This window comes from Bufo gargarizans, chromosome 8, assembly GCF_014858855.1.
Source record: "Bufo gargarizans isolate SCDJY-AF-19 chromosome 8, ASM1485885v1, whole genome shotgun sequence".
Lineage (NCBI taxonomy): Eukaryota > Metazoa > Chordata > Amphibia > Anura > Bufonidae > Bufo > Bufo gargarizans.
The window spans coordinates 124,655,091-124,682,890 of NC_058087.1; the positions used below are offsets into that span (position 1 = coordinate 124,655,091).

A 27,800-nucleotide genomic window follows, 5' to 3' on the forward strand; every position below is an offset into this window, starting at 1 on the left:
TATGAGTGTAGGAGTCCAACTACCTGAACTATTGTACCATAATGTGAATGAGGCCCTCCATTATGTGATATACAGGTTGTATCGGAGTGCCTCTTCCTTGAAATTTTTGCCAGCACTTGCACTTTATATACAAGTTAATATACAGGAAAGAATGTTTCTTAATAATTTTTCCTCAATTTTTTTTTTCTATCTTTTATTGTGGTGTATTATTGTCAGTCTGTAAAAGTGGCGTACTACTCGAACAACATCGTTCCCAGCAGCGACCTGGGAGTCCAGGATGCATCCAGACATCCTCCCCATGCTGTTCGCGAACCATTTCGGTGGTGTTTCCATGAATTTCTGACCTTTTCCTATAAACCAGGCACCCTCCCCTCTTCAGAGCAGGAGGTGCCTGGTTTAATGCTCTGGTTCTCCCATTGATTCCATTATACTCGGGTGCTCGGTATAGCACCCGAGCATCCCAATGTGTTCAGCCAGAGCACCCGAGCACTTTGGTGCTAGATCATCACTATTAATTACCCTGTCAATTTGTCATTAATCACTTTTTTAGTGAAAAAACTTTGAATTAGTAGAACATGCCCTATATTGATCCAAACAAAGACAAAGAAACAGGATAATTATTTATTCTAATTACTTGGATTATTATTATTTTTTGCTCCATAAGTTGACAATCAAATGAAATACCAATATTACCACCTATATACAGTTCATGAACAGAGGTTAGATTCTACTTCTTAGGATTCTAACAAATCCAAATTCCCCTGCTGGTAGCCTCAAACTTTTCAATCTGTGTTTTTTCATCATTAGATTTTCCCCTAGAGGTATCCTTGAACTGTTCAATTAGTTCATTTCCTAGAAAGAAGGAGCAGCATTGGCAGGCCTATAATTCTCCTCACGCATACTAGGTGGTCTCCCTTATGAAAAATAGCTACCCCTAAGACCCCGACAAAGGCTACTCAGCTATGCAAGGCCATTTTTTTTCTTAAAACACTCAGTTTTATTGTCCTTTTGGAAGGAGAATGACTTACAAAGCTCTTTTAGTACTATTGTTCTTTTGTAAGAGCTGATTTGTGTATCTTTTTTTCAGTGGGGTATAAACTCTCTTTTGGCTTTTAATAGTACTTTTGATTCCGATATATTGCTTTATACCCAAATTGAATTTCAAGAAGTTCATGTATTTCTAGCAGAGATATAAGTTCCCTGTTCCCGCTCCTTAACATTAGAGTTAATTACTTGATCTTTCTAATGGACTTTAAAATATCAATGCATCTTCAATGCTACTTTTCCAATAACTGCATTGACAGAACAATTTTCTTTGTCAGATGAAACACTTCCATTAGTTTTCTACATCAACTAAAATAACTGCTATGAGATATGCACATTCATTACTAAAGAAACTTTATCATCAGAATGTTTTTTTTTATATTGTAACAATGTTCTACTATTATAATGAGAGATTTTTTTATAATTATATAAACAAATATATATTAATATTGACAGAAAAAAAAGATAGACACATGTTTCCATTTCATTATAAATGGATATTATTTCCTGTTCTTAGTCCCAAGGATCATATATCATATAGAAATCAATTGCACAGCATATGTTTTTTGAGGGTTCTCTGAAAAGTGCAACCTTTATCTTCACCTCTAATTTAATACAATTATTGTTTTCCCAAGCTGTAAACTGCAAATCAAACTTTTACATAGCTTGTTAAACACAATTTTACATAATATATTTATAAGCTGTATACTACTAGATGGAAACTAATTCATGAGATAATTTACTATGTCAGATTCACAGAATGTACATGTTAAATGGGTTGTCTTTTATGAAAAACCTCTGATCAGCGTTTGCTTCCACTGAAAATTGCCTGATTATAGGTGATCGTGCTGCTGCACTGAAAAATATTACCCATACTTATAATGCCTAGATGGTCTAGGTCCCTCAATAGTAAGTGTCAACCATAGCAGTACGGTTTTAAATGTAATTGTTTAAAGTAGAAAAACGATCTCTATTTATCCAGTGCATGCCAGTTTTCTAAAAAGTGGGTGGGTTGTGGATAAGAGGGGGTGGAGCATACACAGTCCAACAGATTCAATATTACTTGGCTTAAAAGGGTTATCCCATGACTAATGTAAAAAATGAAAATCAGACTTCATATAGTACATGAAAACATATCTCTAACAAATCTAAAACCAGCCCTGTACCTGACATGGATCCAGAGATCTCCACATTCATTACTCTGCTAGATTTATATCAAGCTGACAGCTCAAGGGTAGTGTCTTTTCTGCTCTCCCTATCACATGCTCTCCCTATCACAGCTCAGGAGGCAGGTGAAGGATGAAATAGAGCATATGGGCCTTCTCAGTGAGCAGATCAAATTAGTAAGATAAAAATCAACCCTCTAAATTGGCAAAAATGACACCTGAAATCTGTGCTAGCTCCTAGCTTGTATTCATTTCAATTTCTGGACCTTTGGAGATGCACCAAAATTATTAAGAGACAGAAATTTCATGCCAGCAAAAACTAGATAAAAGATATGAAATGCCAGTGTTGAACAATTCCCCCCACATATCTAGTGTTCATGTGAAAGGACAATTTACAGTCACAGTAACTTGTTCATGTACAGCAATTTTTTTGTTCATAGGGCTGAAAATTGCAAAATTGTACCTATCATAAATTTTTTGTATAATATGTTTAACCCTTTCCTGATTATTGTTGTTTATGAACGTTGTAGCGAGAATCAAGTTCCCAACCCATGGCTTACATGTATGGCGCACCCACCTGGCAGGCACAGGCAGGATCTGTGCTTGCCCGATCAGTAACAGGGGCCTGGCTGTGACTGACAGCCCTGCTGTAACCTTTGGTATTGGGGACAAGACTATTGCTGATGGATTAACCCACTATATGCTGACTGAGGCATCTATAGGGTTTACAGATGGATGGGGCTACCTCTCTCATCCCATTGGCTCCCCTTTATGAGATCGTTGCCATGATCGTTGCCATGGTAGCTAGGACCCTTACAAAAGCTTCCAGATCTGCCAGCTACAGAAGCCTATTATGGCCCAGCCTAAGGCTGGGTCTCATAGGCGAACTATCAGCCATCTAACTACATTGAATCAGCCATCCGACCCTCAAAATGTGAAGTGCCCTAGTGGAACTAAAATAAATAGCATTTTTTTCACCCTCATCAAGCAATTTACTCTTGTAAAAAAATTAAATAGGCAGATTAGGTCTTGCCTAAGCAATTCCATTAGGCCTTGATTCTCAAATTGGGTGATATAACCTGTCTAATTTAACTGTTATTGGGTGGCCCACCTGGTTAAATAGATAACCAATTCTATTATGCTTTGAATCTCAAATTGGGTTGAAAATGCTGTGTAATTTAAATGTTATTAAGGTGTCCACCTTGTTTAATAGATAAGCAATGTAATTATGCCTTGATTCTCAAATAGGGGTCAATATGCTGTCAAATGCTACTGTTATTGGGGTGTCCACCTTGTTTAATAGATAAACAATTGTATTATGCCTGGTTTCCCAAATTGTAAACAATTTAACTGTTATTGGGGTGACCACTTTGTTTCATAGACAAGCAATTCTAATAACTCTTCATTCCAAAATTGAGGTGAACAAGCTGTCTAATACTACTGTTATTGGAGTGCCAACCTTGTTTAATAGATTAGTAATTCTATTAGGTCTTAATTCTCAAATTTTGGGGATTAAGCTCTCTCATTTAACTGTTATTTGGGGTGTCCACCTTGTTTAATAGATAAGCAATTCTAGTATGCCTTGATTCCCAAATTAGGGTGAACAAGCTGTCTAATACTACTGTTGTTGTCCACCTTGTTTAATAAATAAACAATTATTTTACGCCTTGATTCCCAAATTGGGGTGAATAAGCTGTCTAATACTACTATTAATGGGTTGTCCTCCTTGTTTAATAGATAAGTGAATCCATTAGGCCTTGATTCTCAAATTGTGTGAATAAGCTTTGCCATTTAACTGTTATGGGGGTGACCACCTTGTTCAATAGATAAGCAATTCCACTAGGCCTTCATTCTCAAATTGGGGTGAATAAGCTATGCATACTGTTATTGGGGTGCCCACCTTGTTTCATACATAAGCAATTCCATTAGGCCTTGATTCTCAAATTGAGGTGAATAAGCTTTCTCACTTAACTGTTTTTGTGGTGAATAAGCTATTTTTACTGTTATTGGGGTCCGTACCTTGTAAAATGTCAATAAGCAATTATGTTAAGCCTTGATTCTCAAATTGGGGTGAGTAAGCTATTTTTTTACTGTTATTGGGGTGTCCATGTTTTTCATAAATAAGTAATTCCATTAGGCCTTTATTCTCAAATTGGGGTAAATAAGCGGTCTATATTACTGTTATTGGGGTGTCCACCTTGTTAAATTGATAAGCAATTATATTACACCTTGATGTTGAAATTGGGGTAAATAAGCTATTTTTACTGTTATTGAGGTGCCCGTCTTGTTTCATCCATAAGCAATTCCATTAGTCCTTAATTCTCAAATTGGAGCAAATAAGCTTTCTCATTTAACTGTTATTGGGGTGAATACTGTAAGTTGTCTATTTTTACTATTCTTGGGGTGCCCACCTTGTTTCATAGATAAGCAAGCCCATTAGGCTTTGATTATGAAATTGGGGTGAATAAGCTGTCTAATACTACTGTTATTGTGGTGTCCACATTGATATTGGATAACTTATCTTACATATAGAGTTACTGTTACTGTAGAGTATGTCCAACAAAGAGGTGCCAGAGCCCCCAAAAGGAACAGGCAGAGGCCAAAATGTTACTATAGCCGCCAGAAGTATCATCAGAAGAAGGGGGTTTGGTAGCAGCAGCCACAGCAACAGGCCAGGGCTGCCAATGCCATTCAGCACTCGTATTTTGACCATCAATCCCTCTGTCCTGGAATGGTTGACCGGGTCTTCAACAATATTTCAACTAACATCAGATACCCATAGCCAGGAGTCGGTGGGTTCCTCTGCTATCACACATAAGTTGACATGTCCCTGGAACATGCTCTGTGCCCTCATTTGTCCTGAATCTGCCTCTTTCCTGTGCTGCTCCTTTTTCCAGACAAGTGAAGTGTGCTGCCAGCTCTACTCTGCTTTTCAGCAAGGAAGATATTATTCAGTCAGCAGCTACTGCCCAGCCCAGATTTGGAAGAGAGGTCAGCTGCTTCCACCTGTAGGTGTGCAAGTAGCAACAATGACAGTTGTGTGGAAGCAAGTGTTGCGAGTGGTCAGGGACGTGGCTGAGACTGGTGAAGGTGACATAAGTGATGAGCAGACAGTAGTGGATGATGATGTAGTCGATCACACGTGAGAGCTGGGTGAAGAGTGGGCTTCATCATTATCATTAAGAAGTGAAAATGGCAGCTTTCCCATGAGACAAAGGCAGGGTAGCAGCATGCAGCTGAGTCAGCAGGGTGCAAGCATGGCCGTGAGCCAGCAGAGTGACAGCAGTGTGAGATCTGGAGCCAAACGTGCCCAGGAAGGCACGTCTGCCACTCAGGAGCCTACATGTCTGGAAACAACTAGCGGTGCTCGGCTTCATAGAGACAGCAGCAGGCAGTCATCATGTAGTGGTGGGGCTAAAATGCCATGCTTGCCGGTATATGAAATTTTCATCAAGTCCCCGGAGGACGTAAGCATGGCCGCATGTAGGATCTGTGGGCAGAAGGTGAAGCAAGGCCAGGGTGCCAATTTTGGAATGTGACCATCAAGTGACCTGGAAAAACCATGGCACTAATGTAAAGGTACAGACTGACGTATCTCACAGTAGCCTGCATTCCTTCTCTAGCAGTCAGGGCTCTATCGTCTCAGCAGAAGGGAGCTGTGTTTCCTACCCATTGTCTACTGGTCCTAATGCTCCTCCCACTCCTCGTCATGCATTTCACTAGCAATCAGTCATCTAGGCGAATGCAAAAAGACAACAGTATGCGTGCACTTATCCAACAGTGCAGGAACATGCTCCTGGCCAAGTTGCTGGCACTACATGTGCATATGTACGTACAGCAGAAGGTGGACTATGGTCAAGGGCAATATATGCGTCATTTATGGCCCACTAGGTAAGGCTACTTTCACACTATGTTTGCTGGATCCGGCAGGGTTCAGCAAAAATGCTTCTGTTACTGATAATGCAACCATCTGCATTCATTATGAACGGATCCAGTTGTATTATCTTTAACATAGCAAAGACGGATCCGTCATGAACTCCATTGAAAGTAAATGGGGGATGGATCTGTTATCTATTGTGTCAGATTGTGTCCGAGAAAACTTGCATTGTGGGTCATGACAGATCCATCTTGCTCTGCACCCCAGGACAGAAAGGAAACAACAGCTTGCTGTTGTTTGCTCTCCGGTATGACAATGGAACGGAATGCATTTTGGAGCATTCTGTTGTCTTCAGTTACTGTACGTTTTGTCCCCATTGACAATGAATGGGGACAAAACGGAAGTGTTTTTTTCGGTATTGAGACCCTATGACGGATCTCAATACTGGAAAATATTAACGCTAATGTAAAAGTAGCCTAAATGTGGTTCCTGCGCATCAGTAACTTAGCTAGGTGATGGCAATGCCACCTCCGCATTCTCATGCTGTGATTCTGGTGCCAATGTCCTCCTCTGCCTCCTATTCCTCCAGCTTGTCCTCAGCCTCTACTATAGGCACAGTTTGGAGTAGTCCTCCAGCATATCACTTATTCAGAGCACAGTGGTTTCATGCTGCTCTGCACCTGGCCAATCTGGGTGAACGGAGTCACACTGGGGAGGAACTGCTTGGATTCATCTATCAAGAAATTGAATCTTGGCTGTCTTCTCGCCAACTGAAGTTTGGAATCATGGTCACTGATAACGGGAAAGACATTATGTCAGCGCTGCATCAAGGAGGTTTGACCCATGCACCCTGCATGGCACACATCTTTAATCTGCGTATAAACTGATTACTGAAGTCTTCCACCAAACTGCAAGGCGTCTTGAAAATGGCCAGGAAACTGTGCATGCACTTCAGTCACTCCTTGAGCTGTTAAAGCAGAATAGTGTTCCCAACATTGCCTCATATGTGATGTTTCCATACATTGGAATCTACCCTCCACATGTTGGACTGACTATATGGGCAGAGGAAGTCTGTGAATAATTTTTTGATGACACAGGTGGACAGGGGTACTCTCCTGTGTATATTCGACAGTAGCCAGTGGCAGCTCATTTGTGACATCTGTTGTTTGCTTAGTCCCTTTGAGTAGGCCACTTTATTTGTCAGTTGCCTGGACAATGGGATGAATGATGTAATTCCACTCCTTCACATGCAGGACAGGAGACGTGGCACCTTTATTTCATGGCCACTAGTGATGAGCGTCAGGGGTCATATTCAAATTCGTGATATTTTGGCAATATTTTGTCGAATATTTGTCGAATATTCGCAAATTTGAATATTCGTTATATTCAACTTTTTTTTTTAACTAGAAAATCAGCAAGGTAATGATATATTTGTTTTTAGAATATTTGTATTTTTTTTCCATCTGAAGTCATGATTCATAACTTCAGATGGAAAAAAATGATGACTATTCTAAAAAGCAAATGTACAGCACTATATTCAATATAGTGCTATATATTCGTATTTTAGAATATTAGTACTTTTTTTTCCATCTGAAGTGAACACTGAACACTGTTCACTTCAGATGGAAAAAAATGCCGAATATTCTAAAAAACAAATATATATCACTATATTGAATATAGTGCTATATATTCATATTTTAGAATAGTCATCATTTTTATCCAACTGAAGTGAACACTGAACACTGTTTAATTCAGATAGAAAAAAATGACGAATATTCAAAAAAACTAATATATAGCACTATATTCAATATAGTGCTATATATATTTAGTTTTTTAGAATAATCGTCATATTTTTCCATCCGACGTGAATAGTGTTCAGTGTTCACTCCAGATGGAAAAATACGACGACTATTCTAAAATACGAATATAAAGCACTATATTGAATATAGTTCTATAAATTTGTTTTTTAGAATAGTCGTCACTTTTCTTCCATCTGAAGTCATTCCTCCCTGCTTAAGTTGCTTGTGGGTCAATGACTCATTGGCCCACAAGCAAAAAGCTGGGAGGAATCATGTGTTCAGATGGAAAAAATGACAAATATTCGATATTCAAAATATTCACAAATTCTCGAAGTGGCGATATTCGAGATAAAAATTTGCTTTTCGAATATTCGCGCTCAATACTAATGGCCACCTAAGCCTTGTAGGGGCTGAACTAGTGGAGGAGGAGAATGAGGAGGAGGACATTAATTCCCAGGAATTATATACAGAAATAGGTGGTTTATCTCCCCTAGAGACAGGAAAGGAACAGGAGGAGCATGAGGAGCTGGAGGCCGATGAGGAAGACCACGCAGATGACCCCAACAGACCTTGGCAGTATGTAGATTCCCTTGTGCAAGTGTGCAGATGCATGCCAGGTTGCTTGCGTAGTGACAGTCGCATTATCACCATTTGGCAGAGGGATTACTACTAGCTCTCCATTATGTTAGACCTTTGATACTGGGGCAGAATGGGGGTCTTTTTTTTCACCTGCTGAGGGGGATGATAAACTCAGCTACTATCAATATCTTATGTAGTTGGCTGGTAGCTGCCTATGTGCGCCATCGCCCATCTTCATAAAGGTCTGACCGGGGCAGCAGCAACTTGTCTTGAGTCTCTAACACTTTTCTTCACTCGCCTACTGAAGAAACCACCCAACAGCAACAGCAGGCCATGGAGCAGAACCTAAACTAGCAGGTGGTGGCATACTTGGACTGCACGCTGTCACCCCAGGTCCAAGATCTCCTAGACTGGACAGCGAAACTTAAATTGTGTCCGCAACTGGACGAGTTTGCCCTGGACAAGCTTTTCTGCCCTGCCAGTAGTGTGGCATCAGAGTGGGTTTTTAGTGTGTCAGAGGGCATATTTACCCCAAAGAGAACTTGCCTTTCAACTAAAAATTAAGAGAGATTAACCTTTATAAAGATGAATCAGGCGCGGATCAGCCAGGATTTCCACACACTTGTACCTGATGCATCAGACAAGATCATTCTGGCATTCTGGCAGTGATGTTCTGACTACAGCGTGCTATAACGCTAGAACATTGTGAAAAACGGCCTATTACTTCTGGCCACATGCTTCACCCACTATTCTGATGCTGCCATCTGCCTGATTTCACACAACTGCTTCCTCTGCTGACATCTTCTCCTACTGTCACCATGTTGTACTTTTACTGCCACTACTGTTGCCCCCAACTCCCCACTCTGTGACTGGGCCACTAGGTTGACTCCACTCTGTGACTGGGCCACTATGTTGACTCCTCATGCAGTTGCCACCCCCCCCCCACTCTGTGACTGGGCCACTATGTTGACTCTTTTTGCTGTTGCCACCTTCACCACTCTGTGATGGGGCCACTAGTGTCCCTGTTTGGCCTTGTTTACATCTACATATTATTATTTTTTTACACTTCTGACCTGTCAGAAGACCAGAAAACGAAAAAAAATAATGGATCCTGTCCTTGGTGCATGCATAATGCCTCTATCACACGGTTAGTATGTTGCATCCGGATTTGATAATGATTTGGAAGTCAAAACTCTGTTTTGGATCCACTCTTGTTTTTGCCTTACCACTACTGATCAAATACTGGCCATGTGATGGAAGCCTATTAAAGTCCTACATGAAGGACTTCTTTTCCATCTGAATGAAACCGATTTCAGATGCAAATGGCTAAAACTCATGCATATTGAGCATGAGGCTTCTATCACAAGATCAGTATTTTGCATGAGTATTTGATCATGATTTGGAAACCAAAAGTAGGAGTGGGTCCAAAACACAGAACAGATGCAAATATTTTCATCACATTTAATCTCTGTTTTGGACCCACTCCTGTTTTTGACTTACAAATACTGATCAACTGCTGACCAAATACTGACGGTTTGTAGGTGGATGCTCAAAATACAGGATCCAATTGTTTTGGGCTGTTCTTATGGATCAGAACAAGGGATAAATAAAAAGTGATGTGAACACAACCTCACTGCTGACGACCTCCCCACTGTCATGGGTCCACTGCTTGAATCTTGGGCCACTGCACGGTGAAGTCCACATGGCTAAATTAGACCTGACTCTAACATTGACCTGTAAGGCTGAGTTCACACTTTGATCATTTATTTAATCACTTATTGTGAGCCAAATTCAGGAGCCAATCCTGTTCTCAGATTAGGTATCATGAATAGATCTGCACTTGTTCTGTGGTTTTGGGCTGACAATAATTGATCAGAATAACTGACTAAAAAGGTGAATTGTCAACTAACCTAGTAGTGAAGCACAGTCATTCTTCAGCTAAAAGAATGGATTCAAAAGCATGTGTTTGCACTGCCACAACATGGATTAAAACAACTTTTTTTCTTCCACTACTTTATTGGCGCTACCTCCATGTTCTTGTTTTGTTCCACAAGTCACTGGGGCACAGCTCCTGCAGGTTTTATATTATATATATTTTTTGCTTTACTGAAGACTTCTGTATGCTTTTCTGTTATGTTAGCTAGGACTGTTGGTGACCTGCTTGATAATGCCCACGTCCGTATGTGTAACCTTCCTGTTATTCTGACGCACAGTAATTGTTGTGCTACCAGAAAGGACTAGCGATGTATGTTGCTGTAAGGCACAGTGATTTACACAGAGATGCATTCTCCCTATGGTTTAACTGCAGGCTGGGATACACCTGATTTAATGCGCTGCATGACGAATAATTTCTTAATTAAGCACATTTCTTGGAGAAATACAATAAAATGGCTTAATCGAATTTTAGAAAACTTTGGTCATCTCTAAAGATTATGTGTGATAATTTTTTACGTACTTAGATATTGATATATTAGGATAGGTGGTCAATATCAGATCAGTAAGGGTCCGATAACCAGCATTCCCATTGTTCAACTATTTCAGGCAGCCATCTGCATCAAAACCTACAGAATATAGTGGATAAAAGTACAAGGTTCTGTCCACGGTGTAGTGGCTGTGCAGGGGTACTGCAGCTCAGCTCTTAAATGGGAGCTAAGCTGCAGTATGCTGGCAGCGGAAACACCTAGTAGGTGAAGCATTCAGTTTACAGTGCCGGTGGCTGCTAAAAACTGCTGATGGGTGGGGATGCTGCTTGTCAGACTAATCTGATATTGATGACCTGTTCCGAGGATAGGCCATCAATATCTTAGTCTCAGAAAGCACCTTTAATTATCCTATAGTATATTATACTACTTGACCTGAGAATGTAGTCACTGTCACATAAAATATGACCACAATATCAGAGCAACTTCAAACTCTATTTCTGGGGCAATGAAATTGGCTAGATCAGCTTTAATAAGAGAAAAATCCTATGTAAATTCTATGACATTACAGCCATTGATAGTTTTAGCAAAAGTACAAAAGGCAACATTAATTGAATTAAATTCTGCTTTACAGGATAATTAAGTGTAATTAAATTATTTTTCTAAGAATAAATTATTCCCTAATCAATGGGTTCTTTGTACTTTAGAAACTATTTTGCTAGCTGATGAAAAAAGTCTATTTGAAATTAACATACAGAGTAATAGTTTTTCTTTAAGGGGTATTCTGGTTAGAGAAAGTTATGCCCTATTAGATCGATGTAGGTCCTTTCTCTAACCAGAATACCCCTTTAACTAAAACCATTAACCCTTTTGCTACCAGCGATATGCGAACATGGTGTCCACTCGTACGTTCACCGGGCCTCATGGCCAGCAAGTCTCTGCTGTTTCAAACAGCAGAGACCTGCGGCTAATAACCGTGACCGGCAATAATGCAGATCGTGGTAATTAAAAGGCTTTATATGCCGTGATCAAGTGAGATCACGGCATCTAAATGCACAAAAACTTGAAAGCTTGCTCTTCTGGGCTTCCTACCGACACCTACTGCTGCCAGTGGGGCTGTCAGTAGTTGTTCTGAATGCTATCAGCCTTGCTGACTAGGCTGATAGTGTTCATGCTGCAATTCTTATTTTGACCACCAGATGGTAGGCCAGGATAAGAAATTTTCAGTCGAAAACCCATTTTAAAAATACCTGATAATACAAAATTTAAAAACATAATTTATAGGATCATGTAGAAGCTTCAAAATCATCACAAAAAATAAAAAAAGTAAAAAAATATATAAAAAATATTAAAGTTTAAATCACCCCCCTTTCCATATAATTAAAAATAAATACCTAAATAACAATAAAGATATAAATATCATGGGTATTACCGCTACTGAAAACGGCCATACTATTAAAATATAAAAACATTTTTCCAATACGGTAAATGGTGTAATGGAAAAAAGGGTCAAAATGGCCGATTTGCTATTTTTTCATTGCTTCTCTTAACCCAAAAAATGTAATAAAATGTGATAAAAAAGTCACACACACTCCAAAATGGTATAAATAAAAACTACGGATTTTCCCACAAAAAAATGAGCTGCTAAACAGCTCAGTAAACATAACTATAAAAAAGTATTGTTGTAATTGTACTGACCAAGAGAATGAAGGGCATGGCTAACTTTTTCCGCAAACAAAACGCATAAAACGGTGGAGAAATTGCATTTTTTTTCAAATTCCACCCAATTTGAATTTTTTTTTTTTACTGCTTCCCACTACATTTTCTGCCATAATTAATGGTGGCGTTAAAAAGGACAACTTGTCTAGCAAAAAACAAGTCCTCGTAACACTATGTGAACGGAAATATAAAAAAGTTATGGCCCAAGGAAGATAGGTAATAAAAATGAAAACGCAAAAACAAAAAAAACTCTGGTATCCTAAGGGTTAATATACCCAAAGACATTGGATGGTTGTCAGATCATCCAGTCAATTTTGGCAGGGTTAGTCACAGATAGAGACAAGCAGATTTCTTAAAAGTTTAATTTGGCTGATTCGCCGAATTTCACCCAAAAATTTGCTTTGTGATGAATAACTTCGTCACGAAGCGCATTTTAAAAAATAAGTAATGGGTGCAATGATGGAGCTGCGATAGCGATGCCCCCGTCATTGTACCCCTCAGATGCTGCGATCACACATGATCGCGGCATCTGAGTGTAAAATTAACAATAAAAAAAAAGGAAATAAAACTTACCGCCTCCATTTGCTCACGATGCCGCCATATTGCTTAAAGATCCCGTCCGAAAACCTGTGCAGCGCGAGATTACGTCATTACGCAGACTGGCGTAGTGACGTATGACATCATCAGGCAAGCAAATGGAGGAGGTAAGTTTGAATTTTTTATACTATTTCAGGCGATTTAAATTTATCCTGAAATTCGGATCGAATTCCACTTTGTGGGATTCGATTCGCTCATCTCTAGTCACAGGCTTTATGTCTACAGATTGCACCAAAATTCCTCAACTGTTTTATTGTAATTTTTGTTATTTGTACTGGAAGCTTCAATGTAAATTAGACTAGGAGATTTATTATTAGATTTTGGGGTCTAACTCTCAGCATTCCTGACAGCATTCCTGAGTACAGCTGTTTGGAGAAGCTGCGACACTTGGGCAAGTGCTGCACTGCAGTATCTTTTATATTCACCTTGGTTCAACTATTGTACCTGCACACTATACTATACACTATATTGATTTTCTCATCCTAGACTGTATTTTCTCCTCAACCTTCCATTTCCCCTTATGCTACTGAGATTGTTCTTTCTAGGCCAGGAGCATATGAACAACTGTGTCAAGTGGTGGGGTGGTGGGATTGAGCCAAGAAAAATGCATACGCTGGTCACACAGCAGACACATTAGTGCACACAAACACACAAACAGGTCACACATTGGACATATGTTGTACTGCACATATGTTGTTCACATAAAATATATCAGATGTGTGCATTTACACCATACTGTAGCTGGTATCAAGCAGAAGCCAGGACCTCTGATTAGAGATAAGCGAATATATGAAAAGTTCGATTTGGCTGATTCCCCGAATTTTACATCATAAAGCGCATTTTTTTGTAAGTATCGGGTGCAATTACAAGGAGCTGTGATAGCACCGCCCCCCTTCATTGTACCCCTCAGACACTGCGTTCACACATGATTGTGGCATCTGAGTGTAAAAACTGTGTGAAATTAACATAATATATATTTTTTTAAATCAAACTTATCGCCTACATTTACTCGGGGCGATCCAGCCGCCACCATCTTTCTTGAAGATCTGGAGTGAAATCTTGCGCAGCGCGAGATAACGTCATGACGACGGCCGGGATTTTGGCCAAGATCTTTAATCAAGATGGCGGCTAGCAGCTCGTTGCAAGCAAATGGAGGAGGTAAGTATGATTTATTTCTGTTTTTTACACTATTTCAGGTTAAATTAATTTGCTAACACGAAGCACAAGGAAATTCGGTATCAAGGTGAATCAAATTTATCCTGAAAATCGGATTAAATTCCACTTTGTGGGATTCGAATCACTCATCTCTAGCTTTGATCACGAGGCTGGTAGCAATGATCAACAGCTGTTGTAGCCAGTAGAGATGGCCTTGCGGTTCGCCCAGCAGTTGTTTCGCAGCAAACTTTGCTCGTTCGCTGTTCGCCAAATGGGCCTGCTATATTCTTTTACATTGTGAAGAACTTTGACCCATGACACACGCAGCAGGTGGTACAGAACAGCCAATTGAGACATTTCAGCACATGCACCTACCCCCTGCCTTATAAATAAACCTGATCTGGCTGGCATTTTAAATTAAATCTTTTGCCAGTGTAGGGAGAGGTTGCTGTGTTGAGCAGGGACAGACTGCTGGGACACAAATCACTAGCTAATAGGGCCACAAAAGTCCTTTTAAGGACAGGTATAGGTGTGCTATCAATAGGTGTGACATACTGAGGGGTGTAATATACTTATAATATACTTTCTAACATAGATAGTATATTATAGTGCAATTTTATTGTGCAGCAGTTGTGTGCGGTTCTGCTGTAATACTGCAGCCACACAGAGTGACAAATGCAATTAGAAAAAAATAATTATAACTGGTGTGATATACCAGTTGCCCCCCCCCAAAAAAAAACTGATAGAAGTGGGGTGTTATATACCAGTAATATACTTTTTTATATAGTGCATTTAGGTAGTGCAGCATTTGTTTGCGGTTTTGCAGCATTACTGCATCTACACAGAGTAACAAATGCTAATGGACCAATCATTTCTACTGGTGTGATTTAGCAGTTGCCCCCCCAAAAACTGATTGAAGCAGGGGTACTAAATACCAATAATATACTTTCTATATAGTGCATTTAGGTAGTGCAGCATTTGTTTGTGGTTTTGCTGCGTTTTACCACATCTACACAGAGTGAAAAACACTATTTGAAGAAATAATTTAATCTGGTGTTATTTGCCAGTTGCCCCCCCCCCCAAAAACTGATTGAAGTAGGGATTTTATATACCAATAATATACGTTCTATATAGTGCATTAAGTAGTTCAGCATTTGTTTGAGGTTTTGCTGCATTACCACATCTACACAGAGTGAAAAACACTATTTGAAGAAATAATTTTTACTGGTGTGATTAGCCAGTTGCCCCCCCAAAAACGGATTAAAGCAGGGGTGCTATATACCAATAATATACTTTCTATAAGGTGCATTTAGGTAGTGCAGCTTTTGTTTGCGGTTTTGTTGCGTTACCACATCTACACAGAGTGAAAAACACAATTTGAAGAAATAATTTCTAATGGTGTGATTTAACAGTTGCCCCCCAAAAACTGATTGAAGCAGGGATTTTATATACCAATAATATACGTTCCATATAGTGCATTTAGGTAGTACAGCATTCGCTGTTCGCCAAATGGGCCTGCTATATTCTTTTACATTGTGAAGAACTTTGACCCATGACACACGCAGCAGGTGGTACAGAACAGCCAATTGAGACATTTCAGCACATGCACCTACCCCCTGCCTTATAAATAAACCTGATCTGGCTGGCATTTTAAATTAAATCTTTTGCCAGTGTAGGGAGAGGTTGCTGTGTTGAGCAGGGACAGACTGCTGGGACACAAATCACTAGCTAATAGGGCCACAAAAGTCCTTTTAAGGACAGGTATAGGTGTGCTATCAATAGGTGTGACATACTGAGGGGTGTAATATACTTATAATATACTTTCTAACATAGATAGTATATTATAGTGCAATTCTATTGTGCAGCAGTTGTGTGCGGTTCTGCTGTAATACTGCAGCCACACAGAGTGACAAATGCAATTAGAAAAAAATAATTATAACTGGTGTGATATACCAGTTGCCCCCCCCCCCCCAAAAAAAACTGATAGAAGTGGGGTGTTATATACCAGTAATATACTTTTTTATATAGTGCATTTAGGTAGTGCAGCATTTGTTTGCGGTTTTGCAGCATTACTGCATCTACACAGAGTAACAAATGCTAATGGACCAATCATTTCTACTGGTGTGATTTAGCAGTTGCCCCCCCAAAAACTGATTGAAGCAGGGGTACTAAATACCAATAATATACTTTCTATATAGTGCATTTAGGTAGTGCAGCATTTGTTTGTGGTTTTGCTGCGTTTTACCACATCTACACAGAGTGAAAAACACTATTTGAAGAAATAATTTAATCTGGTGTTATTTGCCAGTTGCCCCCCCCCCAAAAAAAACTGATTGAAGTAGGGATTTTATATACCAATAATATACGTTCTATATAGTGCATTAAGTAGTTCAGCATTTGTTTGAGGTTTTGCTGCATTACCACATCTACACAGAGTGAAAAACACTATTTGAAGAAATAATTTTTACTGGTGTGATTAGCCAGTTGCCCCCCCAAAAACGGATTAAAGCAGGGGTGCTATATACCAATAATATACTTTCTATAAGGTGCATTTAGGTAGTGCAGCTTTTGTTTGCGGTTTTGTTGCGTTACCACATCTACACAGAGTGAAAAACACAATTTGAAGAAATAATTTCTAATGGTGTGATTTAACAGTTGCCCCCCCAAAAACTGATTGAAGCAGGGATTTTATATACCAATAATATACGTTCCATATAGTGCATTTAGGTAGTACAGCATTCGCTGTTCGCCAAATGGGCCTGCTATATTCTTTTACATTGTGAAGAACTTTGACCCATGACACACGCAGCAGGTGGTACAGAACAGCCAATTGAGACATTTCAGCACATGCACCTACCCCCTGCCTTATAAATAAACCTGATCTGGCTGGCATTTTAAATTAAATCTTTTGCCAGTGTAGGGAGAGGTTGCTGTGTTGAGCAGGGACAGACTGCTGGGACACAAATCACTAGCTAATAGGGCCACAAAAGTCCTTTTAAGGACAGGTATAGGTGTGCTATCAATAGGTGTGACATACTGAGGGGTGTAATATACTTATAATATACTTTCTAACATAGATAGTATATTATAGTGCAATTCTATTGTGCAGCAGTTGTGTGCGGTTCTGCTGTAATACTGCAGCCACACAGAGTGACAAATGCAATTAGAAAAAAATAATTATAACTGGTGTGATATACCAGTTGCCCCCCCCCCAAAAAAAACTGATAGAAGTGGGGTGTTATATACCAGTAATATACTTTTTTATATAGTGCATTTAGGTAGTGCAGCATTTGTTTGCGGTTTTGCAGCATTACTGCATCTACACAGAGTAACAAATGCTAATGGACCAATCATTTCTACTGGTGTGATTTAGCAGTTGCCCCCCCAAAAACTGATTGAAGCAGGGGTACTAAATACCAATAATATACTTTCTATATAGTGCATTTAGGTAGTGCAGCATTTGTTTGTGGTTTTGCTGCGTTTTACCACATCTACACAGAGTGAAAAACACTATTTGAAGAAATAATTTTTACTGGTGTGATTAGCCAGTTGCCCCCCCAAAAACGGATTAAAGCAGGGGTGCTATATACCAATAATATACTTTCTATAAGGTGCATTTAGGTAGTGCAGCTTTTGTTTGCGGTTTTGTTGCGTTACCACATCTACACAGAGTGAAAAACACAATTTGAAGAAATAATTTCTAATGGTGTGATTAAACAGTTGCCCCCCAAAAAACTGATTGAAGCAGGGATTTTATATACCAATAATATACGTTCCATATAGTGCATTTAGGTAGTACAGCATTCGTCTGCGGTTTTGCTGCATTACCACATCTACACAGAGTGAAAAACACTATTTAAATAAATAATTTCTACTGGTGTGATTAACCAGTTGTCCCTCAAAAAAACTGATTGAAGCCGGGGTGCTAAATACCAACAATATACTTTCTATATAGTGCATTAGGTAGTGCAGCATTTGTTTGTGTTTTTGCTGCTTTACCGCATCTACAGCCGTGGCCAAAGTTTTGAGAATGACACAAATATCAGTTTTCACAAAGTTTGCTGCTAAACACAATTGGACAAAATTGTGAGTGAGCCCACTCCCTTGGATGAGAAGCAACCCCACACATGAATGGTCTCAGGATGCTTTACTGTTGGCATGACACAGGACTGATGGTAGCGCTCACCTTTTCTTCTCCGGACAAGCCTTTTTCCTGATGCCCCAAACAATCGGAAAGAGGCTTCAGCGGAGAATATGACTTTGTCCCAGTCCTCAGCAGTCCATTCACCATCTGTGCGTACAGATGCTCTCACACCTGCCTGCTGCCATTCCTGAGCAAGCTCTGCACTGGTGGCACTCCGATCCCGCAGCTAAATCCTCTTTAGGAGACGATCCTGGTGCTTGCTGGACTTCCTTGGACGCCCTGAAGCCTTCTTAACAAGAATTTAACCTCTTTCCTTGAAGTTCTTGATGATCCTATAAAATGTTGATTGAGGTGCAATCTTAGTAGCCACAATATCCTTGCCTGTGAAGCCATTTTTATGCAACGCAATGATGGCTGCACGCGTTTCTTTGCAGGTCACCATGGTCAACAATGGAAGAAAAATGATTTCAAGCATCACCCTCCTTTTAACAGGTCAAGTCTGCCATTTTAACCCAATCAGCCTGACATAATGATCTCCAGCCTTGTGCTCGTCAACATTCTCACCTGAGTTAACAAGACGATTACTGAAATGATCTCAGCAGGTCCTTTAATGACAGCAATGAAATGCAGTGGAAAGTTTTTTTGGGGATTAAGTTAATTTTCATGGCAAAGAAGGACTATGTAATTCATGTGATCACTCTTCATAACATTCTGGAGTATATGCAAATTGCTATTATAAAAACTTAAGCAGCAACTTTTCCAATTTCCAATATTTATGTAATTCTCAAAACTTTTGGCCACGACTGTACACAGAGTGAAAAACACTATTTTAAGAAATAATTTCTACTGATGTGATTAACCAGTTGCCCCCCCCATTAAAACGGATTGAATCAGGTGTGCTATATACCAATAATATACTTTCTATATAGTGCATTTAGGTAGTGCAGCATTTGTTTGCGGTTTTGCTGCGTTACCGCATCTACACAGAGTAAAAAAAACTATTTGAAGAAATAATTTCTACTAGTGTGATATAAAAACTTCCCCTTCCCCCCAAAAAAACTGATTGAGGCAGGGGTGTGGGATTCCTTCTTCCACAAATGCTACTCTTCTATAGGGACTTTTGTCACAGAGACATTTTGAAAATGACAGGCAGAGGAAGAGGCAGGCCATTCTGCAGGGGTGGTAGGGGTCGGGCATGTGCACCAGGCTGCAACCTAAGTGCGAAGTTGCAGAAGGTGCGTGCGATTACGTCAAAGGATGCACCAGACTTTGTTGAGTTCCTCATTCAGCCTTCTGCTTCTGCATCCTCCTCATCCTCATTCTCTCTATCTGCACCCTCTTCACTCTCTGCTGTGTGCACCCCTAAAGACACCACCACCATATCCCCTCCGCTTGAGTCAGAGGGATTATTTTCCCATCCATTACAAGACCTTACCGATGCGCAGCCATTATTGGCATCGGATCAGGAAGAGGAGGTATCAACGGTTTGCAGTACCCAGATCAGCCCAAGGAGGGTGATCCCCGCTGTTGCTGCCTACTCCGAGATCTCTAATGTCAGTGGTGGTTAAGGTGACGAATCCAATGATGATGTGTCTATGGATGTCACATGGGTGCCCGCAAGAGAGGAAGAGGAGGGGAGTTCAGAGGGAGAGACAGAGCAGCAGATAGGGAGGAGAAGCAGGCAGAACTTACAGTGCACATGAGGCAAAAAGCAGACTGCTAATGTATCTGGAACGAGCCATCCACCATGCACGGTCACATCTGGCGCTCCCAGGATGCTGGCACATGGCTCCGCAATGTAGGCTTTTTTTAACGTGTCCGCTGCTGACAATAGTGTTGCCATCTGCAGCCTGTGCTGTCAATGCATAAGTCGCGCTAAGCCCAACACTAACCTAGGGACGACCGCCTTAAGAAGGCACCTGGCCTCCCACCACCGAGCACACTGGGAGCAACACCGTCATAACCCACAAAGCCACATTCCCAGTGCTTTCTGTTATGCCTCTTCTCCTTCTCTTCTCTCCTCCTAGTTGTCCTCCACTTCCCCTTCCACCGTGCCGTCCTCGCGTTCATCTGGCAAAAGGCAGGCTTCCTTGCCCCAAATGTTCGAGCAAAAAAAGATGATGACGCCGTATAACCCTCTTGCCCAATGGCTGACTGCTGGCTTGTCAGAACCGCTAGCCCGCCAACTACTGCCATATAAACTAGTGGACTCTGAAGCCTTTAGAAAATGCGTGGCCGTTGGAACACTGCAATGGAAGGTCCCCAGAAGGAAATATTTATCCTAGAAGGGCATCCCACAGCTATATGGCCATGTTCAGCGGCAAGTGAATGAATCTCTGGCACAGTGTCGGTGCCAAGATACATATGACCACAGACACATGGTCTAGCAAACAAGGGCAGGGGAGGAACATACATTTTACTGCCCACTGGGTGAACCTTCTGTCAGCCGTCAAGCATGCAACCCGTGGCACCCGTGTAGATTTGGTGTTACCACCACGGATTGCATGCAGACCTGCCTCTACTTGTCCTCCTCCTACACCATCCTCCCTCTCCTCCTCTGCTGACTCCTCCTTTTCCGTTGCTACCGTCTCTTCTGATGTGCCTCCCAAGCTCCCCAGAACTTATATGACATGCCAGGTGAGATATGCTGTGCTGCGTCTGTTGTGCCTGGAAGCCAAGAGCCACTCCGGTCCTGCACTCCTTTCAGCTTTGCGGTCAAGAGCCACACCGGTCCTGCACTCCTTTCAGCTTTGCGGTCACAGGCTGATCAGTGGCTAACCCTGCCCAATTTGACAGTTGGTAAAGTGGTGTGCTACAACGGTGCCAATCTGCTGAGCGCGCTGAAACAGGGCAAAATGACACATGGCATGGCACACATCCTGAATTTAATCATGCAGCAATTCATTGGTAAATACCCCGGAGTCCAGGATGTCTTGCGACAGGCCAGGAAAATCTCTGGACATTTTAGAAGATCTTCTGATTTGTGACTGCCCGATGCGATGGAACTCCACCTTGTATATGCTTGATACGCTGCTCCAGCAGAAACGGGCAGTTAACGACTACCTGTACGAACTCTGCGGAAGGACAGATTCTGGGGAGATTTTTTTTTTTTCACCACGCCAGTGGCTGCTCATGAGCGGCGCATGCAGTCACAGCCATGGCACCATTAGTGACATCGTACCTTACGCCTTCTTACTGGAACGTGAATTGCATTGTGTCATTGATCAAGCTGTCGAGGAGCACGAAGATGAGGAAGTCACAATGCTGGATGAATTCCCAGGGGGGGCTACTCCATCTGAGACAAGTCAACAACAGGAGTCTGAAGAAGAGTCAGAGGAGAATGCTGCCAGGGAGGAGGATGAGCCAGAAGAGCATGCTTTAAACATTTCTGGGATCCCTGGTGTTGTCCATGGCTGGGGGGAGGAGAACGAGGACAACATTATCCTGGATGATGAGCAGGAGCCAGGCCTCTCCACGGCTTCCAGTTTAGTGCAAATGGCCTTCATGCTCCAGTGTTTGAAGATAAACCCCCCTATAAAAAGCATAAATGGCAAGGACCTGTACTGGGTGGCAACATACTTAGACCCCCGGTACAAACACAAAATGGCGGAAATATTCCCACCATCACAGAGGGCTGTCAGAATGCAGCACTTTCAGGCATTTCTTCGAGAAATTCTGCATTCTACTTTTGCGGGCGCTGGCAGAGGAATTTCCACTCACAAAGAAACAGTTGCGGGTGCCAATCCTTCCGCGCATGTAAGAAAAGGGTGGTTTGAAAATGTGTTGGTGAATTCGGATATGAGATCATTCTTGCAGCCAACCCATCAACAGCTGTCCTCCAGATCCAGCCTCAAGGAATGCCTAGACCGACAGGTGTCCGACTTAATCGGGTTAACAGCCGATGTGGACGCTCTGAGAAGTGATAAACCTCTGTGTCAGGACTGGAATAGTGGCTCAGGTATGGAATCCTTTGGCAGGGACGAAATAATCCCAAAAATTAGCTTAGTACAAAAAAAAGGTCAATCCAATCGGGTAGTCGGTTCCATTTCCGGGTCGTGGCGGGCAGCAGAAATCGTAATCGAGGAAACAGGCAAGGAGTCGGTAGATGGGAAGTCAGATTAAACAACAGGTTCACAGGAGGGAGCTGGGTGTTCACCATAAGGTTGAATAACTCAGCAATGAGTTAAGGCTCTGACTGGCTTTAAGTACACAGTGAACCCAGGACCGCCCCCCTGGTTGCCGGGCAACCAGGAGGCTTCCTTAGTCAGAAACCAATCATAAGGCTTGTGTACCGTGCACCCGGCGTCCGACTCGCGCAGGCGCACTGGCCATATTGACGTCAGGTGTCCTGCCAGGAGGAATGGAGGAGCTATCTGCGCCCGCCGCCCGTGCCTGCGAACCCGATGCGAAACAGCCCCCCCCCCTCGCATTTAAAAAAAAAATAATTATATATAAAAAAATGAATGAGGCATGGATCTCGGAGGAATTCAACACATGTGATGATCGACCACATTTGATTGAATTTCCTCATGATAGCCTACAAATATCTGCCACCCCCTAGAACACGGTCCCTGTCTTAGGTAAATGCCTTTTATGTCCGTTGAATGCCTAATTTTTGGGCCTTTATTGGCTAAGAGTTCAATTTTTATCCTGTGACCGCCTAATGTACTTCCAGCCACAGAATCTAAAATTATTTGCTGTCAGGTGAATGCCTATTGGCTAATTTTTGGGGCCTGTACTGGCCGACAGTTGCATATTTATCCTGTGACCGCCTAATGTACCTCCAGCCACAGAATCCAAAGTTCTTTGCTGTCAGGTAATGCCTATTGCCTAATTTCTGGGGCCTGTACTGGCCGACAGTTCCATTTTTATCCTGTGACCGCCTAATGTGCCTCCAGCCACAGAATCCAAAGTTCTTTGCTGTCAGTTGAATGCCTATTGGCTAATTTTTGGGGCCTGTACTGGCCGACAGTTACATATTTATCCTGTGACCGCCTAATGTACCTCCAGCCACAGAATCCAAAGTTCTTTGCTGCCAGGTGAATGCCTATTGGCTAAATTTGTTATCTCTAGCCACATAATGACACCCTTGCCTCACTCCTCTGCCTCTCATTATGGTGAACCGCATTCACTATAAGTACCTTCTAATGTCACAGGGTCTTGTGACTGTGCCCCCCACCCTGTACTGTGCTCCTCATCCCATACTATGCCCACTTATACCCTGCATTGTGCCCTCTTACCACATTCTGTGCAGTACCCCCAGTCATTCCCTGTACTGTGCCCTTGTATACTCTTTTATCTGGTCACGGTATGGCGGTGTTATATGGTCACTGTGCAGAGGTGTTATCCGGTCAATGTATGGCGGTGGTATCCAATATCTGGATGGCCATAACTGTATCCCTTTTCCTGCCCACACCATCCGTTTTTAGACCTGGCATGAGCGGGAAAAATATGCAGATTGCGGTGCTAAGGACCTTTGCGCCACAATCTGTGTCAGAAATACACCTAACATAGACGTATTTCTATGAAATAAATGATCACCTAATTGTATTGTCATTCGGGGGTAGGGCTAATATCTTTATATTGTATAGATTCTAGTGTATTATACTGTGCCCAGTATTTCCCAGTAGAAAATTATCCTTGGGAAACACAGTCCTCATCCCTGGCCACCAGGACCAGTTAGCGCTCTGTACATGGCAGCCTCCCCTCTCCGCCATGCTGCTCTGATGTGTACTGGTGCTTATTCTGACACTGTGTGCGTTAGCAGATGCCACTGATGCCGTACAGTGGCGTCCGTTCACCATACAGTTCCATGGTAAAAAAATATATATATATTACGTTAACGTATGCATTTTTTAAATAGACTCTGCAGGATACAAAAATGTGGAGTGCTGTACACTTGTATACATCAAACCGATAGGAAAAAAAAATTACTCAAGGTTCCAGCAGGGCACATTTTTGAGAGTTTCCCTTTAAGACGCATAAAAATGGCCCCTGATTAAAATACATATTTTTTGTGGGAATTTTTGCTAATGATCCCCCTCTGGTATATCACTGTCCATGTTTTGGGACTATTTGTGTACTTCTAGTAGGTGTTTGCTGGCTGAAAATATGAGCTGAAGGTTTTTCAGGTTCGCCTGCCATTAAAGTGAATGGGGCCCGCCGCAAACTTGCGGTTCGCGTACATTTGATCGCATTCTCAAACCATCCCAGCCAGTGAGAGACTGTCCCAATGATCGTTGCTGCCAGGTCCTGACTTCTGCTCTATACTAGCTACAGTATGCTGTGCTTAACAATACACTACACATACACAGGCTCTTTACTCAGTCAATGTAGTTAAAAAGGTGGCAGGGTTAAAGGGGTTTTCTGGGTTTTTACTGCTGATGACCTATCCTCAGCCCCATGTAGCTGAGCATGATACCAAGCACAGCGGCTATACAATGTACGGCGCTGTGCTCGATAAGCAAGGAGAAGGCTGTGGCGCTCACAGGAGCACCAATGCCTCCCAAATAGCTGATCGGCGGGGGTCCTGTGCTACACTGTTAAAACATGTAATAGTGCAGAGGATGCAGGTTATGATTTTGGAGAAAAGTTGGAAATATTCTCTCACCAAACACCAGGCGCAGCCTCTATATTTTGAGGTGCTGCTGCATATTAGCTTTCTCTAGCTGTATATTCTAAGAAAGTCACCATAAAAATGGAATAGAGTCTGCAAGGGGAGGTTTCAATGTTGCAACCACCCATTTGCTGCAGTCAAAAAAAAAAAATATATATATAATTTAACTCACCTTAAGCCACTTGATTGCGCAGCCAGCATCTCTTCTGTCTTCTTTCTTTGCTTTGTGCAGGAACAGGACCTGTGGTGACCTCACTCCGGTCATCACATGATCCATCATATGATCTTTTACCATGGTGATGGATCATGTGATGACCGGAGTGACGTCACCACAGGTCCTGTTCCTGCACAAAGCAAAGAAAGAAGACAGAAGAGATGCCGGCTGCGCGATCAAGTGGATTAAGGTGAGTTAAATTATTATTATTTTTTTTAACCCCTCCAGCGCTATTTTACTATGCATTCTGTATTCAGAATGCTATTATTTTCCCTTATAACCATGTTATAATAGAAAATAATAGAATATACAGAACACCGATCCCAAGCCATGACAATTTTTCTCACGCACGTGCAAAACGCATTACAATGTTTTGTACTCGCGCGGAAAAATCGCGCATGTTCCTGCAACGCACCCGCACCTTTTCTCGCAACGCCCATCTGAAAGGGGCCTAAGAGTTTCCTGTGACTTCTATGTTGATGGCTTAGGAGGGCTATTGATATTTGATTAGTGGAGTTTGAAAACCTTTCTTAGTTTACACAGGTATAGTGATTTGTCCTGTATATGTGTCTCTGCCTAGCACCGCAAAGGATAGGTTATTGATATTTAATTCTCCCCCAAAAAAGCCCTTTAACTGGCTGAGGACCAGCATAATTTCAGTCTTTAAAATCAGGCACTATTTAACGACTATAACTTTTTTTATTTGTTGGTCAACCACATTATTTTGTGCAGTGTTTTAATGAACAATGCCGTTTTTAAAATATAATTTTTATTAGAGATGATTTATTGAAATCAGTTTTGTGTCCAATTCGTCAAATCTTTGAAAAATTTCATTTGTGGCTGAATCTATTCTATACAAATCAAATGTGCTGTAATTTGCCTTAAAATTGGTATATGACACTCCAAGGTCTCTTATGACTTTCTTATATCTTGTTATCTCATTTTATTTTATTTTTTTTGCAAATGTTTAATTTCTCTCCTCCCCATCCACCCTTTTTAGCTTATTAATATTAGAAGCCTTTCAAAAATTGTCCTTTATTAGGAGCAGATGGTGTTTAAATGCAAATGGTATTATCAGGAGAAAAAGAAAACCTGTGCCTTGTTGCGACGAAGCATCCAAAAATTACGAATACTTGCCCGTTTATACACACACACACACGCTAATATCAGAAGAAACAGTGGCTTGTTCTGCACAAGTGTTAAACAATTATGCCTTAATGGAGGCAGATGCATGTCCATATTTATGCACAGAAATGTCAATTGCCAGAAGAAGGTTGAACAAGCTTGAAAAAATGTTTACTTTTGTTTGGAAGCAGTAACAGTACAAGATTGATTTTGAAAGGATAAGGTGTGTAAGAGTAATAGTGGAAAGGGTAAGTTGTGTAGAGGTAATAATTTCTTCAATATTAGCTCCAGGAATAGCAGCACAGCATGGGCTAGACAAGGCAGTTACCCTAAGTTCAGACCTGAGCGTTTTACAGCGCGTTCCTACGCGCTGTAAAACGCTCAACAAGGAGAAACCAATGATTCCCTATGGGAATGGTTCTCACCTGGGCGTTTTACAATAAATCCACTAGGTTTTTATATGTTTTTTGAAAAAGTTTAAAACCACCTTTGGTGAGGAAATTGTTGTATATGAGTTGATGAGTGGATCACAAGTTCCTTTAACCCCTCCCCGACATATGATGTAATAATACGTCATGGCAGGTGCGTTCCCGCATTTTGACATACTATTACGTCATGTTGATCGGGCGGGCACCAAAGCGGTGCCCGCCCGATCACTGCAGGGGCCCGGCAGTCTCTGATAGCCAGGCCCCTGCTGTATCCACCGGCATGACTGTACAAGCCAATGCCAGTGGATTAACCCCTTCTATGCCATGATTAGCGCTGACCGTGGCATAGAAGGCATTTTCGGGGGTAAGGGAGACCATCGGGTCCCCTCGCTGCTGTGGCGGGGACCCAATGGGTGAAAAGGCAGCCTGATGCCGTGCAGTAGCTGACAAATGCTCTGCATGGCATCGGGTCCTGCATTCTACTGGTGCCCAGGACATCCAGCCTCAGATTGGGTCTCCTCGGCAACCTGTTAGTGTATTACTCAGTGTAATACACTAATAGGCAATGCATTACAATACAGATGTATTGTAATGCATTGCATAGGGGATCAGACCTCCAAAAGTAAAGTCCCAGAGTGGGACAGAAATAAAGTAAAAAATAAAAAGTTAAGAAAAAAGAGTTTTCAATAAAAAAATAACGTTTCAAGTAAAACAAATTAAAAAACATCCCTTTCCCCTGGTTTTATATAAAAAAATAGAAAAAAATAAAACACACACATATTAGGTATCACCGTGTCCGTAACGACCGGCTCTATAAATATAGCACATGATCCACCCTGTCCAATAAACACCGTAAAAAATAAATAAAAACTGTTAAAAAAAAGCCATTTTTGTCACCTCACATCACAAAAAGTGCA

The 27,800-nt window shown here is 41.4% G+C and overlaps 1 protein-coding gene across 1 annotated transcript in view; it reads left to right on the forward strand.

Annotated features, from left to right (window-relative positions):
- The window catches only part of TMEFF2 (transmembrane protein with EGF like and two follistatin like domains 2), a 1,197,396-nt gene that overhangs the window by 229,797 nt on the left and 939,799 nt on the right, over nucleotides 1-27,800 (forward strand). The gene's annotated exons all lie outside the window — the stretch shown is intronic.